Source organism: Parasteatoda tepidariorum, chromosome 3, assembly GCF_043381705.1.
Source record: "Parasteatoda tepidariorum isolate YZ-2023 chromosome 3, CAS_Ptep_4.0, whole genome shotgun sequence".
Classification (NCBI taxonomy): Eukaryota; Metazoa; Arthropoda; class Arachnida; order Araneae; family Theridiidae; genus Parasteatoda; species Parasteatoda tepidariorum.
Genome location: NC_092206.1, coordinates 59955719 through 59976988, shown reverse-complemented (window position 1 = coordinate 59976988; position 21270 = coordinate 59955719). Strand labels below are relative to the sequence as shown.

General features: G+C 28.2%; 1 protein-coding gene across 3 annotated transcripts in view; it reads right to left on the bottom strand.

The window, feature by feature from the left end:
• LOC107445120 (potassium/sodium hyperpolarization-activated cyclic nucleotide-gated channel 2-like) overlaps positions 1–21270 on the bottom strand; it is a 627568-nt gene that overhangs the window by 565972 nt on the left and 40326 nt on the right. For 2 of the 3 annotated variants that reach the window (XM_071178703.1, XM_071178705.1), the window contains exon 1: positions 12200–12398. The exons of the other annotated variant lie outside the window; for it this stretch is intronic. The gene's annotated coding sequence lies outside the window, so the exon portion shown is untranslated. Of the gene's footprint in view, positions 1–12199; positions 12399–21270 lie in introns of those variants that run through there. 3 annotated transcript variants of the gene reach the window in all.

Sequence of the window (21270 nt, the reverse complement as noted above, 5' to 3'; positions counted from 1 at the left end):
ATTAAACAAAAGTATTCTGTTTTATTTTTCCTTTTGCAAATGTTTGAAATAATGTGTTAAATTTAAAAATATATGTAAAGCGTAATACATAAAATTATAACCAAAATAAAAATCTAAAAGGGATATTTCTTTATATGCTTTTATGTGAATAAATTTTGATGCATGAAATTTCCGCCTTTTTTTAAACAACTATGATACTAGATTTTAATAATAACAGCACGCTGACATTTGTCAAAGTTATAACTGTCTACTTTAATTTACATACATTTATTCATGCTAAGTTAATAAAAATTTAAAAGTTTTCGTGACTTTATAAGTATCCTAATGTTTAGTAGCAGAATTCATAAATTTTAAACTAGCTATGCCTTACAAAATAAAGGTAAAATTTTTCTATAAAGAGTGATAATGCTTCTTTCCGAAGTAAGTAAGCTTTTAAGAGAAAATATTTCTAAAATTTGTTTACTTTTCTTAAATATGTTAAAATTTCTTGACGGTGAAGAAACTTTTAAAGATTAATAAGATTTGACAAGCCACTGAATTTTTACTGAAATATATTCATTTTTGTCTAGTTTATATTCCATACATTGAAAATATAAATTCTTTTTCGTTAAAAAATTATTAAGTTTTATCAAATTTAAAAATATACACTGAGAAACAAGCATGATCAAAACTAATTTAAAATGGTAAAACTTACCTTGTTTCTATGAGAACAACAAAAAGATAGGTAATTTTGACCTAAGTGCATTGATATTGAGATTGGTAAAATTAACAATAAAGTATAGTTTTATAATATGAGATAAAATTTGGTAAATGTGGTCAAATTTGGTAACTTTATCATGATACCTTAGAACATGACATAAGACCATTTACTCTGTAAATTTTGCTTCACATACGAGAATATCCGGTAAACCCTTACCATGTGAATAGAAAAGTTACCAAATGAATAGTTTTAATACCGTATATTTTGATTTTATTAACCAGAATAATGCTTTTTTACCACAAATATCATTTCCATAACAGTACCAATATTTTTCCAGATTTTTTTTCAGTGTATAAGTATAGTTAGAAAGACAGCAAATAAATACTTTTCAATTCTCTTATGTATATTATTCAGCATATTTTTATTTAAAAATAGTAAATTTAAACACGTTTTTCAATTTTGTAACTGTGGCTTTTAACATAATAATTTAATAAAATATCTTCAATTTTATACAAGTTTTACTAATGTTAATTACTGTTTTGTTAATTAACAATTTTTAACGGATAATTGTTACTTAATAATTGCTAACATATTCATACTAAAAGACTTTAATTTTGTCCTATTGTAACTATAAACCCAATAAAAGAATTTGAGGGAATAATGACAAAACTATTCATCATTTTTAACGTGTTTCAATCAAACATTTATTATTGTTTTTTACCCAATTTAACTGGTTGACAAATTTTTACAATCACCAGTCACAATTTTAAACTCATCACGAGTCTCATTAAGATATAATACTTTTCGACCTAATTACGACATTATGTTTCATGGTCATAGATAACACATTCTTTTCGTTAACACTAACTTAGAAGTTAGTGTTAATGAATGTTCGTTAACATTCTTTTACTCTGAAACATTAAAAAAAATTGGGGAAAAAAACATCAAAAATTTATTGAACACGACCTGATATGATTTTTCCTTATGTTAGATATTTACATTAATCAATCTATGTGAACAATTTCGGCTTCAAACAAATCCATCACTTCGAAGTTGAATGCATGTACAATGCCCCCCCCCAAAAAAAATAGGTGGTAACTGCAATTTGGGAAATATGGTCCTAATAGTTTGGTCAGGAGAGCAGTCCAAAGCTTGAAGTGCTTAATTACTAATTACTTTTAATTAATTTTACTTTTTACGCTAATTTTACTTTTTACGTATTTTTCCATATCTCAAGAAATTCTTAAGTGATTTGAAAAGTTTGTGATTACTATTATAAAATTCATTACTCCAAAGATAATTCCAAGCAAACTATAACTTCAAATAAGTATTTATTATTTTTTATTACTTTATTTAATACTAGTATGAAGAATTTTAAATTGGTAGACAGTTTTTCACATCGTTTTAAAATGTGTAATTTTAAATGGCATAATGCAAAATTTAAGTAAAATCGGTTGAATAGTTACCGTGTAAACGAATTTTAAACTATTAAGATTGAATCCTAGACCGTGAAGATCCGATCATTAGATCAAAAGTTGTTCAGTCATCTATTTTTTTTTCTCTTTCGTACGCTGTACAATTGAGTTCACAAGTTAAGTTCAAATTATAAAATTTAATTGTGTATTTGGTATTTCCGTAAAATATCAATTCAGAGTGAGTAAATTTATTTAAAAATAAGACATTAATAGTGTGCTAAACGTTGAGTGCACTACTAAATTCTTAAAACTAAGTCTGAGATATACACTACCCTACAATAATGAAAGAGACACTTTGAGTTTTTGACTTTTTTTTTAAATTTCTCAAGAATCATTTAAAGTATTGTTTTATAACTTCAGAGATGTTTAGTACATGTCATTTTTTATTCGTAGCAAGAAAAATTTAAAGCTTTCAGAGGTTTGAGAAACCGACAATAAATTACGAAGGAAAATTAATATTTTCGAATACCCTATGCCAGAGAATAGAATCAAGCAATAAGTTTGTTACTTGTATTTGCTACTTTGGTTGATATTTTTAATAAATGCATAAAATTTCGTAAACCCAGAGTAAGTATTTATGGCGTAGGTATATTTTTATAAAAAATTATTATTCTTATTATAAAAAATTATTATGATATAACTTTATAAATATTCAATGGAAATAAAAAAAGATTTGGAGCAATTTAAAATTAAATACAAAATTAATGATTTAAAAATTTTAAAAAATTCGCTAAGAACTGTGCAAATATAAGTATTTAAGTTAGTTCTTTTATACTGCTTATGCACACAAAAAATACTACAAAGATTTTTTCATAATTTTGTTGTGAATCGTGTTTGGTAAGTAATGAAAAAAGTCTGATTTGAATATTATACAAATTTTAAAAGTTTCAAGCAATTTTCTAAGTAGTTTTTGTACTTTTTAGGAGAAAGCTCGAAATGATCAAAGGTTTTCCGCAAATTTTATTTTGTATTATAAGACAAAATTCAATAACAAATGATAATACCTTACAATAATCGTCCCGAAACCAAAACGTGATGGTGTAAGGAAAGAAAACAGGCGAAAAACAACGTACTTTTATGGGAGGGATCTCTCCCAGGGCTAATCTCATTTTTAATAATTCTTGCTTAATACTACAAAATGAAATTTGTGCAAAACCCTTTATTGTTGTGAGCTTTCTTTTAAAAAGTACAAAAAGTACTTAGAAATGTAAAACTTTTTGAATAATTTTTTTTATTGTTGCCAAATACAAAGTTAAAAAATAATTTCTGCACATGCGCAATTTAAAAAGCTACTTTAAATACTCATATCTTGCACAGTTTTAAACGAATTCTTTTAAAATTTTATATCACTAAATTTGTAATTAATTTTAAATTGCTCCAAAAAAATTTTTGTTTACATTAAATATTTATAAACTTATAGCAAAAAAACTAACGACAAAAAAAGTATTTTTTTATTTAAAAAAATCTCTATGACATTTATCCATCCATATCTCTATTAATATTTACGCTAGGTTTACAAAACTTCACTCAGCTATTAAAAATGACAACTTAAGTAATCTATACAAGTTACAAACTTATTGCTTGATTTTCTGCCAAAACCTCTTAAGCCATTAAATTTTAATTAAACCTTAACTAAACACCTCTAAAGTTGCAATATAATCTTTTAAATATTTAATGAAAAATTTTAAAAGCTGAAAGTGTCTCTTCCATTATTGTAAGGTAGTGTATAAATGAACTTCAAACTTGGTATTTCATTTAAATACGAAAAGTGACATAATTATTAAAAAATAACGAGATTGAAAACGTGTTCAATGCACAACTGAATCCGTAATTTAAGTTCGAGATATATAACCAAACTCTTTAATAAGTGAAAAAAGCAACAGCCCGTTGTATGCCAGAGAGTCAATGAGGTTAAGGATCCACAATTTCATGACCAACGACGCGATTGGTACAATGTAGGAAGCACCGCTCATAGGACACCTTTAATTCCTATACATGGTGGTACCCATCGCTGAAGCTAGGTGGGGCTCAAGCCAGCACTGGAGAACGAACTCCAGTTTTCCACTATTACCATTCGGCGCCTTAACCACTGAGCCATCACGGCTCTTTTATTTGAGTATTTTCAATAAATATTGATTTATAGTTACATATTTCTTTTAAAAAAATAGTCTTTTTAATTGTTATTTCTTGAAAACTATTTTTATAGCAGAATTTCAATGACATATTGTTTTACTAGTCTATGATACTATGCTTTTTTCATCTTCACTGCATGCAATGTCGACTTTTTTATAAGTTAGAAAACCACATAAAATTACTCCATACAAAAATAGCTGTACACTACATAGCAGAGAAACATGGAAACTTTGAAACTCCTTCAAAGGAAATTTCACTTCAAATGGGATATCGCTGTTATTCCCTGCAAATATAAAATAAAAAACGAAACTTTCTTTCTTTCATTGAAAGAAAAGAATATATCCCACAAGAATAAACACACTAGGAAAAGAATAATAAAAAATAAATGCTTAACTAAAAAAAAGGTAATTCAAAAGCTAATGAAAAAAGGAATACATCAAAGATGTGGAAACCTACGCATACGAATCAACACCATTTAATACTAACTTATAATTTTCAAACGTAGCCAGAAATTGTAGTTCAAAAAACTAAACAACCATACCAAGGAAGTTTTTATAGACAAATTAGGGGGCCTATAATAGGTTCCGATAAATAACAGCAGGAAAGTTCTTTAGGCTTAATATTCGTGGAACCAGCGTGTGAGACGGGGCGTGGTTAGAAGTGTCGCGGGTTGGTTAGCGAAAAAATGAGGAGTCCGAGGGGTCAGGTGTCCTATCCCGGTCTAAGTTTAATTTCTAAATTTTTTTAATTATTTATTTTTTTCTATTTCTTTTATTTATTTCTTTTTCAATATTTCAACGTGAATAAAATGTTCTATATATATAGAAATTAAGACCTTTACTGACTTACTACATACTGACTTTTAAAGAATGTTGTGTAAAAATATTTGGGGGGAGCAAAATATATTTGATATTACTATTTTGGAATATGTGAATTGTTAAAGAATTCCCCTTCTGCATGTTTGTGTCAACCACGAATTGATAGATTCTCAAAGTATCTTTTAGCATNAATATTTTATATTTATGTAATATATCGTCTAATTTATCCAATCGTCAAATTTGTATTATATATCGTCTAATTTAACCGATTTATGCACGAACGTATCCGAGTGCAAACCGGTTTCAGTCGCGTAAAAAAAATAAAGCTGTATAGTGTCACCTGATAATTAAGATTTTATGCAGAATCTTATAGTGCGTCTAATAATTTGCCCAGGAACTGTAAATATATATATGAATTATATTATAGCAACTATATTACAGTTTTGAACTATATTATAATTTTTATATGATGCTAGTTGGATATTCGTTCTTCGTACAGGGGAAAATACTTTGTTTACTTCGACATCGTGCATTAACTTGAAATGCATTTACCGACACAGCTAAATAATTTAAATTTTTTATTTATCATTATTTCTGCATTTTCTGATGATTTTACATTATTAGATTACGCAAAACACGCATTTAGAAGTTCTTATCTTCCTTCCTCAGTAACACGACAGCCTAAACTTGAATCCACGCGACCTTATTTTTGGCCATGCCCTTCTGCATAATTATTCTGAATTTTCTTACATCACTATTGAGACAGTCAAAGCACCTACGCTTGGGCCGCATTCTCTTTGTAGTGTTATTTAATTTCTTTATAAATACTTTTTTTGGTGGTCTTAATGCCTTTAAATCTAATTAAATGTCCCTCCCATCTTTACCTTGGATATTGAATTTTTATTGGATTTTAATAAAATTAATTTGGCCTGGGGTTTTGTAAATTCTTCATAATTCTATATTTGCAACTCCTTTCAAAAAGACTTGTTTTACCTAAAAATTGCGAATGTTTTCTTATCTATGCATGTCAATAACGATGTTTCAGCTGCATGAGTTAAAATAGGCCTAATTATGTCTTGATTGTTCTTGTGCAGTTTGACCTTAAATGTTTTTTAAGTATAAAAAGCAACCGCCGGCCGAAATCATTTTCATCATCATCATCTATGGCTCGACTGCAAAGGGTGGGCCTTGACCTTCTCAAAAAGTTTTTTCCATGCTAACCTTTTTTTTTGCTAGGGTTTTCGAATTTTTAGTTTCTAAGACCAAAAGGGTTTACTATGGCAACAATTTGATTTAAACTTTAAATTTAGCTACGAAAAACTCTGCTTAAGACAAACTGCTTTTCTTACACTTAACAGTTTGAATACCATCTTATTTATGGTTGTTTTACTGTTTGGTTTGATTATAGTTAAATAACCATTAAATAAATTGTCAAAACAATTAAATAAAAAAATCTGTGAACATGTCCGCAAATCAGATTTTTTTTTCCAAAAAAAAATAGGTTAAAGACTTGTTTTGTCGAAATTGAAATCTTTTAAACAATGAACTAAAAGTTAATACAATAAGTAAACGTATTTCCCATTGTGTAAGTTCTTATTAACCATTAAATTAACAAAAAAAGTTTTAACTATCCTTTCTTTTTAAGTTTGACAATATTATTATGAAGTTTTGAAGTAATGAAATCTTAATATTTATATTTCATAAAAATGTGTGCTTGCACAAGACAGAAAATTATCTGATACTTAATTCTTTTACTAGTAGTGAGCGATTTCTTTTTAATGAGAGTTCACTGTAATTAGTTACGAAATCATATACTTAACAAATACTGTAATAGCCTTAAACTTTTTCCCACATTTTTTAAAATTTTAAACGTTTGAAGATGAACTTATCTTTATGGGACGAATTTCAATGGTCTAGACCCATTTACATTTAATTTAAAGTCAAATTAGATTGATTATGCGAAATTTCTTTTATCACTCTACTCTATATTACTTTCTATTTAACCTTCGGTATTTTTTAGTCGCATATCGAGTTTTAAAAAAAACTTTCTGGGCATTTTGACATGCAATTAAGAGAAAAAGGTTTTTATTCATAAGAAAATTTTCTTATCAATTTTTTTTCTGCAGAATCCGCCAGAAATCTTAAATTTAGCTTGTTTTATTTTTTGAAGTTTCGCTCTCTAACTCGTGACACGAACTTTTAATGTCTTCCTTAATAAAAAAAACGAAGGAATCTGATTTTTTACTGCTACGCAAACCATTGCATTTCTTTTTTTTAAAAAAAGGAAATCATTATGAGAAATCCAGTAATTACTCAAAGAACTCTTGCGAATTAAAAAAAAAACTTAGACCTTTATTAAAATGACCTTAAAAATTAGCTTATATCCGACTTTTTGCTTACTAATGATTTTTGGAAAATAATATAATTTTCCGCTATATGCTTTCGTATAAACTACAAATAAAATTCAAATATAATCATAAGTAGTATGCTGTAGAACTCAATACTGTTATTTAATGAAATACTAATACTTTTTACGTTAAATAAATTTAAAAAAAAAACTCTTCCTCATCTTTGGCCAAATATTACAGTCAATAGAAGAACTATAAATACCAACAAAATGTTCAAAAACAGACAGTGCATATTTCCTATTAATGTTCAAAATAAGTTTTAAAACTACTGTTTGAATTATTACATTAGGGATAAGTAAACAATTTGTTAAGATCGCATCAAATAATTCTTTTTCAAATTTAGGTTCAATTATCAACTTTAGTTTTCAAAAATAAAAACTTCCCATATAATTTAATCATTTTTTAATTTTATTTCTTTTTTATAATATGCACTGACAAAAAAGTATAGTTAAAACTACCAGAATATGGTGAAATTTACAATTTTTTGACTTTACGATTACATCAAAAAGTTCGGTAATTTTTTTGAGCGCATTTTTAATGATTTGGGTAAAATTCACAATACAACAGCATTATATTACATATGATAAAATTTTGTGCTTTTATTATGATACCTTAGCATAAAAACCATTTATTTGTTAAAAAAAATTTCAATTTTGCATTTTTTATTAAATAACTAGTAATAAGAACTATAATTTTGAAAACCAGAATTTCAGGTAAACTGTTATCATGTGAATGGAAATGGTTTAAATACCGTATATTCATCAACATATAGTAAAATTAACTCCATATAGTAAATAGAACTCCTTGCCTTCAGATTACCCGTGGGAGGTTTTCGTGGTTTTCCACTCCATACAACACCAAAGTGGGTTAGTTCCTTCAAAACGTCCTCCACGAAGGAAAATTTCTCTCATACTTTATTCAGTGGTAGACGGATCATAGGTTTTTGTCCCTTTCCGTCAGACTAACCATGGGAGATTTTCTTAGTTTTCCTCTCCATATAACACTAATGCGAATTAGTTCTATCAAAAAGTCACTCACAAAGGCAAATTTCTTTCCATACTTTATTCAGTAGTAGATTAAAGTCTCTTTGCCGTCAGATTATCCGTGGAAGGTTTTCGTGGTTTTACTCTCCATGTAACACTAAAGCGGGTTAGCTCTCTCAAAAAGTCCTGTACGAAGGCAAATTTCACCCCATACTTTATTCAGGAGTTCCGTTGTCTTCCGGATTGGGTTTTAAATTAAAAGGCTACGGAGTTGAACAGTGGTAATTGTAAAACAAAATTATTCATCGTCGGTTATAAAATATTGTTTGATCCTTATAAAACACAATAAATACAAACTTTTACACATTGTATTAGAGGTATAAAAGTTGCAAGTATTATAAACTAAATGTTTGACATCGAACACAAATTCGCATTTCTGTATTTTATTCCAAATATTTTTCTGCAGTGACTGTAAGGAATTTTTTTTATTTACAGTACTTACTATATACATATCTTTGAGATCTGTCGTTTTATTTAACCATTTAAGCTGATATAACATATTTCCTATCATAGGCAAATCGAACTCACGTCGCATTTTTGTAAAGATTCTAAAACGGAGAAATATTTTAAATTTTAAAAAAACTTGGAAAATCTGAAAAAACTCAAACATAGTATTATGTTTTTAGCTCCCCTCCCCAAAGATGGATTCAGTTTATTTTAGATATAGCCTATTTATTTTTCTAGTAGATAACTAAAAAATATTCAAAATATATTTCGTGCTTAAAAATGAAGCTTGAAAATTATTAGTGGAAAAGAAGCCGAAATGTCACAGGTTATATGGGTTTATGAAAGCAAAAATGAACAATCCCTTTTCTTATCTCTAATAATGCAAAATCTAAAAAATATTCTTGATTTAGAATAAATTTGTAATGATATCTGCTTAAACTATTTAAATTTACTGAAATTATTTCTTGACTTCTTAATATTTTGGAGTAAAAAAAATATTTCCCTGGAGCAAATATATCTATTATATATTTATTATTTCTTAAAGCATGATACCTTTGAGCATGGTTTAAAAACCATTTATTCGATTAAATTTACTTTTCAGGTTTGTAATTTTTTTTTAATATGTGGTAGTAAGAACTATAAGTTTGAAAACTAGAATTTCCGGAAAACCGTTATCGAGTGTGCAGAAAAATTACCAGATGAAAGATGTAAAAACCGTATATTTTGGGTTTAATTACTAGAATTACGTTGTTGTTTTTTCTTCAGAAATGTCATTACCATACTGTTCGGTAATTTTACAAAAATGTTTTTCTCCGTGAAGGACGATGAACAAATGCATTGCACAAAAAAGATCTTTATTAGAAGAAAAAACTAAAAAAAAGTGTGTCTAATGTTTTTATAATATTTTCACACATGTTAAATATTTAACGCCAATACTGCTGAAGATGATCCATGTTTTGTGAGAACAGGACATGTTCAAACAGGTGACAAACTTCGAGTTCAAACATCGGTATAAGATGCATTATCTTTGAGAAGGTATGACATTGAGCACAACATCGGGCACGGTATACGATGCATCTCCAGGCATATGATCTAAACATGTCCTGTAGTGATATTGTGCAACTTACTGCTGCAGGAAATGTGTAACATGTAACAGGAAATTTGAATTATGTGGACTGGAGAAATACAAATGTGTATCACGTGTAAAATCCTACTGTATAATGACGTATTTGTCAGAAAGGCCAATATGATTAAGTGTGACTATGACTTATTAACTCATAACCCATTATAGCATGAAAATGAAATGATGTTAAACACTAATAAACATTCCCCCTACGAGTGTAAGATATTTCGAACAGACTTCTTGTAACCTGGTTTATAGTCTTTACAAAACGTGTTATCAGATGAGATAGGCATATAAACAGGTTTTAATTTTTGTAATGAATCATTAATCACACATACTTGTATTTTTAACATACTTGTTACACGTACTTGTATTAGTTTGAAGACATGGTGTTCAAAAATGAAAACAAGAGCTCAGTAAAAACATAACTATTCCAAATAGAGATGATTACAGCTATTATTAATCAAAGTGAAATCTAATGGTGTTTATATATTAAAAAGCACGTTAATTAAGTGTTAAAAACACGCTAATTAAACTCGTAAATTAAATAAAAAACGTTAATTAAATAAAAACGTTAATTAAATAAATTGTATTAACACGTTAATTTAATAAAATTTCATTTCAATTTTACGTTTTTCTATTTATTGATATATAGCCCGACGGGGATAAAATTAACATTTTAAACAGTTTTAATTTCAATTTTTTCGTTCACAAAAGAAGAATGACTTAAAATTATTAAAATGAATTCTTCAAAGAGAAATCTAATTACGTTTATATATAAACATGTTAAAAGCACGTTCATTAAATTGTAAAAAAACACGTTAATTATATTAAAAAACGTTAATTAAATAAATCGGATTAGCGCGTTGATTTAATAAAAATTTATTTCAATTTTACGTCTTTCAATTTATTGATTTATAGCCCGACGTGGATAAAATAAACATTTTAAGCAGTTTCAATTCCAATTTTTTCGCTTACGAAAGAAAAATGAGTTAAAATTATAAAAATAAATTCTTCGGTCTAGGAAAGCTTCGGATAGCTAAACATTTATCTGATGTGAAATTGTTAAATTCCAGGAATGAAATGTAACGGCTTAAAAGCAGTCTCTAATGACGTTTCCTTCCTCGAAGGAAGTTTCGCTGACAAGCCAAAGGACACTGGCAACTAATTACTTTTCACACCTGCTTCGATATTAGAATAAGTTCCTCGCTGTGAAACTAGCTTCCGACACAATCTCTCTTCTCCAGTGAGATTCGGCCCTTCAATGAAACCATGAAGAACTGAAAATTTGTGGGATGATATTTTTTGAATATTCTAAAATCGATCTGAATAGTTTAAGCTTCATGGAAATTGAAGTCTGAGTAGTTCCTTATTAAGCATATTGAAACATATTTTATATTAATATAATAAGAAGGATGCATTGTCATGGCTTACATTCGATTTACGACAAAATAAATTAATTTTATTTAAGAGAAAATTATTAATGTAGAATTGCTTTTTCTAGATAACACTTCGTACTAGATAACACAGAAATTAGTGAACCCGGAAGAGTTCGTAAATTTTTGCCACAAAAATAAGATCCCATTTTCAAGAAAACTAAGGTTGTCTGCTTTCATGAAAGCATTTTTATTAGAAAAATATAAAAGCATTCAATTAAGTATAAAAATGTAGAATGTTGATTTGCAAAAAATTTCATTTAGCATAAATTCAATATTACTTGATTAAAAACTTCATTCGCTTCGAAAATATACAAATTGGAAATAACAGTCGACATGTTTTAAGCGCTCAAATACGGGCGCCCATTTTCAAAACTTGCAGTAATATTTTACCGCATCCGTTTCCGGGGACTATTTATTTAATAAGTTTAATTAATCAAAACTTTTCGTACTTTTCCAAGTATATTTCTAAACATTTAATTAGTATAAAATATTTAGTGCAAATTACCTTACTCTATGAAAAGCAAGAAAAAATAGTTTTGTGTTCAAAAACTAGTTTAACTATTTGTCCACTCAAGATGATTTATCATATCTACAAAAAAAGTCAAATACTTACTTAAATTAGAAAGAGTTCTTAGACCTTTTGGAGAAAAACATCCCTTTTCCAGGAGAAGCTTTTCTTCCTTGATAAAAGCAGACGCAATGTCCTTATCTTGACGACGAGAAGTCTGAAATCCAGCAATTCTGAAACCCTTTTAGTTCCACCCTCCCGAAATTATACAGCTTTGGGAATATCACAACCATCTTAGAATACCCTAGAAGATTACCAGCGATTTACTATAGATGATAAACCCAAAAGGTTTTCTGTTATCTATTATTATGGAAAGTGAGAGCTTACTACAAAACTATACTTTCGCCAATCTATATAAGGAGATTACCAATGTGCATTGTTATGGACCAGTTGCATGCCGCCAAATGGAGTAACAGATGAACAAAGATATTTTAGAAGCATTTGAAATTTTTTCACTAAAATTAATCGAATGGATTTTGTTACCGTTGTTTGTAACAGATTTTTATTGGTCCATTGATATTACTTTCTGGAAAGCTATTGAAAACGTTTAGTTTATATCTAGTTTTAAACTATATATTATCAAGGAAATAGTAATGCATTAACAAGTTTAGAATCCCTTCCGGATATATAATAAACACTTTTGAAACAAGCATGGAGAAAAATCGGGTAAAATTACCGTACTGTATAGTATTGTGTTGTATCATTTTGGTCCATTAAACTGAGATTTACGGAATTCAAACCATTCATTTATTAACTTTTCCGTTCATATAATAGCTATTTACCGGAAATTCTGGTTTTCAAAATTATAGTTCTTATTACCACATATTTAGTAAAAAATAGAAGAGTAAGATTAGCAAATTAAATTATTTATATGTCATGTTCTAAGATATCATGATAAAATTTCCAAATTTTATTACATTTATCAAATTTTATCACTTATTATAAAATTATATTTTACAGTTAATTTTAGTAAAATCATCAGCAAGATGCTTCGGTAAAAATTACCGAACATTTCGGCATTTCCATAAAGTCAGAACAATGGTGTAAGTCTTTCCTTACTCCACTATCTGCGGAGAATGTGAATTAGAATTAAATCAATAAAAATGTTTGAAAAAACTAGATGGACTTAAATTATGCAAATAATTTCAATGATCAACTGGAGAATGACGGCAGCACATTTTATGTTTAATTGATTGGTTTCGATTTCTAAATAAACAAAATAAAAGTTTTCGTTTAAAGCGAATTACAGGAAATTATCGTACCTTTTAAAATGTATTTCATTTAACAGGGTACTTCCAGGATCAAATCCTTTGAACCTGGCATGTCCTCTGTTAAGAAAATTGAAGCAAATAATTGTTGTTGTTTTTTAATCATAGATTTTTGAGCGTATATTTTGAGGAAATTCAACTTGAATAGCTCCTGTCATGCAAAAATAAGCATAAGATATTTCATTCAGTTTAAAAATCAAATACGCCCCTTCCTTCTCTTCTTGATAGATGTAATCATAAATGCAATTTACTCGGAAACCTTTGCAAGTGAATGGAAATAGAATTTACTACTTTACATGGCTTCGACACCTGCCTTAATCACAAAAATAAAATTCCTTTTTTTGATTATAAGTAGATCATATTAACTTTTATCTCGAGGTTATTTAGATAATCAGAACTTCCTCTCAAATAAAGTATTGCAGCGATATCAAAACGTTTTTCTTCGTAATTATTGAACAATAAAATGACTTATAAAAAATTAAGAATGCTTGCATAATTTTAAAAAATATAGCCTTTCATTAGCATCATTAGTGAAACATTGATACATTTATTTAATGTTTCTCAAATTAAAAGTTGGCTCCTGAAATAGCTTTAACTAATCTCAATCAGTTAGTGCAACTAACAAAGTACTTTTTCATTGTCTTTATTACCGAAAGTTTTCTTGATACGCTTTCAACACATTAAAGGAATTGGTCGAAGCACATTGTTGAATGTCACCGATTTTCAATTATTGGTTACACAAAGTGCGCATATGAGTCGTTTCTCAAAGAATAAAGTTATGGAGTGTTTAATCACAAAATGAAACGGTTTCTTTGATAAAATGAAATACCTGCATTATAAGCAAAGTTTTCAGGAAAGAAGTAATTTAAGCTTCCTTTAATTAAAATGGGAAAACAAAATATACACTACAAAAAATATAAAAAATAATTTAAACCGTTAAGTAATTAATGTTAAGCAAAATTGATTGTTTTTAAGATTCAACAAGCTAAAATGATGCATTTTTATTGTAAATTATAATGTAAATATATTTCTAAGTTATAAAATGAAATCCATTAACCTTTGACGAAAATAGGATGCCAGTGTTCCCTTTATATATATTTTTCTGACTCTCTATTTACAAGCAAAATTATTTTGCGGTATTTTTTAATTATAAATAATAGTATAATAGTTACTAAAAAAACTCTGTTAGACTCTTGGAATTATATTTGTACTAAAGTTAGAAACCAAAAAAAGTAGTTCAATTTTTTTTTTACGAACATATTCAAAAATTTATCAATAATTAATTTTGTAAATTAAAGAAGTTTCAATAATGAATAACTGTTTCTCTTAAATCTAAATAACTGTAAATAAGAACAAATCTGAAAAATTATTGCTTGGAAGTGAAACTTTAACGCAGGAAAAAAACACTGGTGTTTTTATGCTGTATTTCATATCCATAAATTATCAAAATACTAAATATAATATTTTTCACTTATTTTAACCTAAATTTATACAAAATAATGAACAAAAATATGAAAAATATGTTTAAAGAAATTCAGTATCAAAGAGTTAACTCAAACTATATTTATTAATATATCAATAACATTTTCAATGTTTAGAAAAGTTTGCAAATATTTTATTTTTTATTTTTAAGTTCAAAAACAGTATTTCTACAAATTTTCCACGTCAAATTATTCTATATTTGAGAAATTTTGGCAATATAATTATAACATTATCTCGGTTACAAATTCAAACATGTTTAATGAGAATTGATTTACCTCATTTTTATCTTTATTTGAATTTCAAACTTATTGTTTCCCAAAGTAACATCTGCAACTTATTACCAAATGGAGCTGCAAATAATTATGAAGTTGTTGAAGCTGAACTGCCGAAATTGTCTGGCTCTTTACGCATCCAGCTGTTAAAGTTGTTTGCGATATTAAACTATTTCTGAATAAACCAATAAATTACTGAAATGATTTGCTAAAGCAATTTTTAAATTAGCATTGTTGAAAAACTAAGTAATTAAAACTAAGTATTTAAAAATTGTCATCCTCCGTCTTCCAATACTTTAATAAAATTAGTTACGCGAGCCAGTCTTCCTATACTCCTGCTAGACATTAACATGAATATTTTATAACACCAAGAGGAGAAAATATTGCTCTAAAATTCTTAGAGTATTGCATTCTTAATTGCTTCGCTTCTACATTTTGAATAAAGATAGTGTGCATTTCCTAATGCCAATCAATATTGAAATAATGATCGATTTTGTCACAGGACTTATTTCAATAGCGCTGGCGAATTTAACAGTAAATAATAAAGCATTATAAGCATATTATATTCAATAAAAATTTAAAAGTTTTAGTTTAAAGTTCATTTATATTTAACTTTTAATCATTATCAGCGTAATAATATGATTAAAAGTGAAAAAAAAAGCATTTAAGTAGTAGTTAATAAAAATCTCAATTTATGTTTCTTCCACACGTTTAAAACCTCCTGGTGCAGTGTAGTCAGTCTAGCAACACCAATTCAACTAATATTACAAACTAGAGATGTCAAATTAATAGTTATTAAACGTTTAGCAACCATCCAGATAGCAGGCTACCTTACGAGAAACGTTGCAATTCTATTTTCATTTGGTTGGCATCAGGGAGTGACCAATTTATCCCTGTTTAAAACTTAGTACAAATATCAGTATGACATGATTGCTTACCTAAATTCCTTAAAGATTGAATAAAGGCATGCAAAACATATTACAAAAATATATATATATCATTTTTTAACTTTTACTGTAAACCTTATTTTCGCCTTTTATTTTTAATTCAAGCTTTGCCCAGCCTCCCAAACATAACATTATGTTTGTATTGATCAATCTTAACAATTAGTTCACTGTTCACTCTTAAGGTGTTGCAGAAAATATATAAGACCCTGCTCAAATGAACCTTGTTTCATTGATAGTCATAAAATCTAAAATAAATCTTGAGAAAGTGAATTTATCCTCAGGCTGAGAACGCACTTAACTCTTGATCTGCGACTGATAATTCAACCTCGATTTCGAAAGGTTTTTCTTGCCTTATTTTGTAAAGGCATATTTAATCTCGATATGAAAGGGTTGTTTATGTAAGCTTAAAGCAAATCTCATAGAGCATAAACTAGCATAGTTAAATTTAACATTTTTTCTAGCTAGTAGGGTTTATTTGCTAATCATTTATAACCTTTGTTGAATCTGTGATAAAGGTTGTTGCTGACCTTAAAATCCAATTTACACTGCTATCTAGGCACTATTCTTTAAACAGCATAGAGCTAAAGTATGTCACTTCGATTATTATATACTACCTGAAAGCGCACTTGTTAATGTCAATCGAATAAATAAAATTTTCAATCAAAATTGCTATATTCCGGAAAAGGTTGCTATTCCCAAAATTGCTATTCCGGGAACCCTACGAAAGTTTTTAAGGTATCTCTATAAAACTGATTACAAAATAGTTTGATATTCAACACTGTTGACAAATTAAATGAATTAAACATTTTTTAAATATAAAAGTTCGTTTATTATTTTTTATTGAATGTACCAGTTTTTGAGTAATTTGAATTCCATCACTAATATAGGTTTAAAGATTACATCGAAAAAAATTCCTTAATGTTAAAGAACCAAATGTTTATGAGCAGAAATAAAGAAAAGAAATCATGTTCGAGCTAGTGGAAGATAAAATCAAAAATTAGAAAGCTTAATGGTAACCCAATTCAAATTGGATCATGGAAACATTTCGGTTGAAAACAATTTTATGTCTGCGTGCTTCCGAATATAATAAATTTCTTACTTATTTTAAAATACAGTTAAACAAATGCATCAATTACACAACTTTTCTTTTCGATGGTGATATTCTGTAGCAAACTGACACAATAATAGTTCTTTCTTTTATTACTTTTTTTAGAGATCATAAAAGTTCCATTTCAGTCGTAAATACAGCTGCAAATGAATAAAGTTATGAAGAAAGTGAAACAAACGACAGCTGTAACAACAAAGCATTTAAATTTCTCAACAAAAAAAAAAACATATGAGTTTTGTTTATATCTACTGCTTCAAATTTAATTTTAAATCTGCGTCAATGGCCAAAGCTGAAAGTTCCATCGAAGTTTCTCTTCATTTACATAAAAATCGGAATTAATCTCAGTAACTTCTCAAATTGAAAAAGAGAACTTTTTTTTCTCCCTTTTGCTATTATGAAACAAAATTTTCTTCCAACTTCTACCATCAATCTGAGTTGGTTCTCGTCTGCCTTTTCTTAGTGATGCCAACTGCGTGAAATAAAACAAAATAATATAAAGAAAAATTTGTCCCATCAAGTGAGTTAGAAAACTTGTTTTCCGTTCCCTGTTGAGATCGATTGTATTATTTTCTTTGCTAAGTCGATAACAAAATGGTAGTTATGTACATCATTGCCTTTTAAATATCCAATATTTCTTCGGTTTAAAAACAATGCTGAACTTGAATTATGTATTTCTACCAAAAATGAATATATTTTTAAGAACAATTATTTCCAATAAACTTGTTGTCACTGGAACCAGAGATTAATGACATGTTTTTCCACCCTTCTTTCAACAACAGTCTCATTTTTCAACTTTGTTTTACCTTTCTAAAATTGCTATTCTTCTTTAAACTTTGAGAGCACTTTTGAAACAATTATATCCAAGTTAAAAATTTTTAACTTTATTAGAGTAAAAATTATTGTGGCGAAAGTGTATTATGCAAATATTTCTTGCTAATTTTAATATTTTCAAATGGCTTTTGGTTATTTATGCATTTTATCATTCATTACAATATATGCGTACTGTTTTTGACAACAATTTAACTAATAATTTTCAAATTATACACAGATAAAAAAAACTTTTAAAATTACCGTACTGTACGGTATTGGCATTTCTGAGTAAAAAAATCATAATTCTGGTTAATAAAACCAAAATATACGACATTTAAACCATTCATTTTGGAAATTTTTCCGTTCATGTTGTAACGGTTTAACGGAAATTCAGGTTTTCAAAATTATAGTTCGTATTACCAAAGATTTCGTTAAACATACAAAATTGAAAAGTAAATTTAACCGAATAAATGATTTTATGCTATATTTTTAAATACCATGATAAAATTACCTAGTTTTCCACATTTACCAGATTTTATGACATGTTATAAAGCCATAGTTTATTGTTAATTTTACCAAAATCATTACAAAACCGAATGCTTCGGTAAAATGTACCAGGCATTTTGGCGCTCCCATGTATCTAGAAACATGATAAATTGTACCGTATTCATGTAATTTTGCTCAAAACTTTTTTTCTTAGTGTAACTAATAAAATTTTTGTTCTCAAAATTTTATTAGGAATTATGTTTAATTAGAACTCATCTTTTAAATAATATTTGCTAAAAACAGCTTAGGAAGTTTTTGCTCTTTATAATCCTAAGTAATAAGCTATTAAAATAAATATTAGAGATTAAGAGGATGCCGGTACTAAATTGTTCAAAGCAAGAAGATAAAAAAAAGTAATACTATGATCTAAATGTCCCAAGATAAATGTCCTCTAAATGTTTTAGAAACGGCGCCAATAAAAATCTATGAAGTACAATAAAGAAAGAACTTTCAAAAAATACATGTCGATCTCTTGTTCCATTTCAACCATTATTTATCGAGACATCAAAGTTTTCGTTACGAGGTTTTGTAGAAAGAAAAAATTGGCATTTTTCAAAACAATGGAAAAATCAAATTTTTTTTGCTGATAGAATAGTTTTTGGATGATGCTCACACTGACGCTTTTCTGTTAAAGGGGTGGACGAAAATTGCTTCATTACAGGTGGGAGAAAGGATTTGCTTCGTATTCCCCTTTAGGCTATACAAACTAGCTTCGCTCCAAAATAAATTTCAAAATATAATTTATACGCCAAATTGTAATACATAATATTTTGCGCTAAAATATTATTTTATTTTTTTAAGTAGTTGGGACAAGTTTTTATTCTATTTTTAAATTTTGATCCCTTTGTTTGCTACACGCTATAAAAGATTCCAGATCAAATAACTGTACAATATACCGGTATTCAGGGAGCCAGTACTTTTCACCATGAAATCGATTTTTCATCATGAAGGCAAATTTTTACCATTATAATTATACAAAAATTACTGCACATTATTTTACGATAAAAATAGATTTTTGGTAAGATAGATTTAATGCATGATGCGCCCAAGGTGCCGGCAAAGTATCCGGAATTTTTTACAGTGCGTATCAATGATTAAATAAAATAGTGTATGAACTACGGATTATTAGTGACGTGAGTGTTATCAATAATTGCCATTTATCAATATTAATAATCGAGATATAACAAGGCGGAGTGTTCCATTTCATTGGTATACACTTGCATGAATACTCAACATTGATATTAATAGGGATATTGTCCGATATTCTCTTTACTGATATTTCTTAAGGTTAAGAGCCATTGTCAGTTATCCACTTGCTGAACATTCCCTGCACTGGCATTTTAGAAGGTTTAATGCCACTACCAAGTAACATTTACTCAGTATTTTTTAAACTCGTGTTTTTATGAATAAATGCTATTCCCCGTATTCCCTACACTAATGTTTACCCTAATCGGGGTATTGTGATAATAATAACCATCGATTATTGGCGAAAGCCAACTAAGCCAGTACTGTATGAGCTTAGATGAAACTAAGCGCGTAGAGTGTCCGAATTAGAAAACAAAGGAAAGCATTAAAAAAAAGTCTCAAAATGTATTGGACAACTTTAAAACGAATTTGCAAAATACGTCTAATAACATAAAGATATCAAAAAGATGTATGTGCAATATTTTTCATAAACATTTGGGCAAGAAGAAACTGTTTTCCGAATGGTCACCACTTCGACTCACTGCTAAACACGATTCGTAACGTTTTGAAGGTTCAGTGTATTGTTTGGAGAATATTAACCAAACTAAAAACAAATTTTTCAACTGATCAGGACATTGCACGAAATGTGGCTGCAATCGAGTGAAAAAAGATGCAATCAGTTAAATGAACGCTCAAAATGGCCAAAAAACACAATATTTGACAAATCTTTTGATCTTTTTTTTTCTGAGTGTGTATATGACACTATATTTATCACCCTACCTAGGAATAAAAAAAGAAAAGGCGCTCTACGGATTGTATTTTACATCATTACTGGGCCACTTTTCGGATGAAACCTTGAAGAAATAGCCCCAATGACTTAGAAGGAAATTTTCTTTTATCAAAACTATTCATTTTTCTGTAGTCGATGGTTTCGGTGACAAAACTGCTCGACTTGAAATCTCAATTGCTAACTCAGCCAACGCATTCTCCATATCTAGTCCCTGGTGGCTATTATCTGTTTACAAGTTTCAAAAGAATGCTCCAGGGAAGAAGATTTGGCGCAAATGATAAACTCATAACGTAAAATGGTGTCTTTTTCACAGGTTTCGACAGTTCATTTTTTAAGCTCAGGCAACAAAATTCTAGAAAAAAGTTGGAATCTATTTGTCTGAAAGTACACTGCGTTGTAAAATAAAGGCAAATTTTTCAAAAGAAAATATTTTTTATAGCATATTTCTTCTACACTGTAAAAATTCCCCGTCAAATTATTGTATCAATTACTGGCTATTAGGGTGCATTACAATTAGTGCATTACAATTAGTGCATTACATTAGTGCAATTTTACAGTAGTGCTTTTTATTTGCAATTATTATTACTGTAAAAATTATAGTATATCAGATTTTTTGTTTTGTAACATGTTCCGGAAAAAGTACCACTACCGTCCTGCTTGTGTGTACGCGTGTATATATATATATATATATATATATATATATGTGTT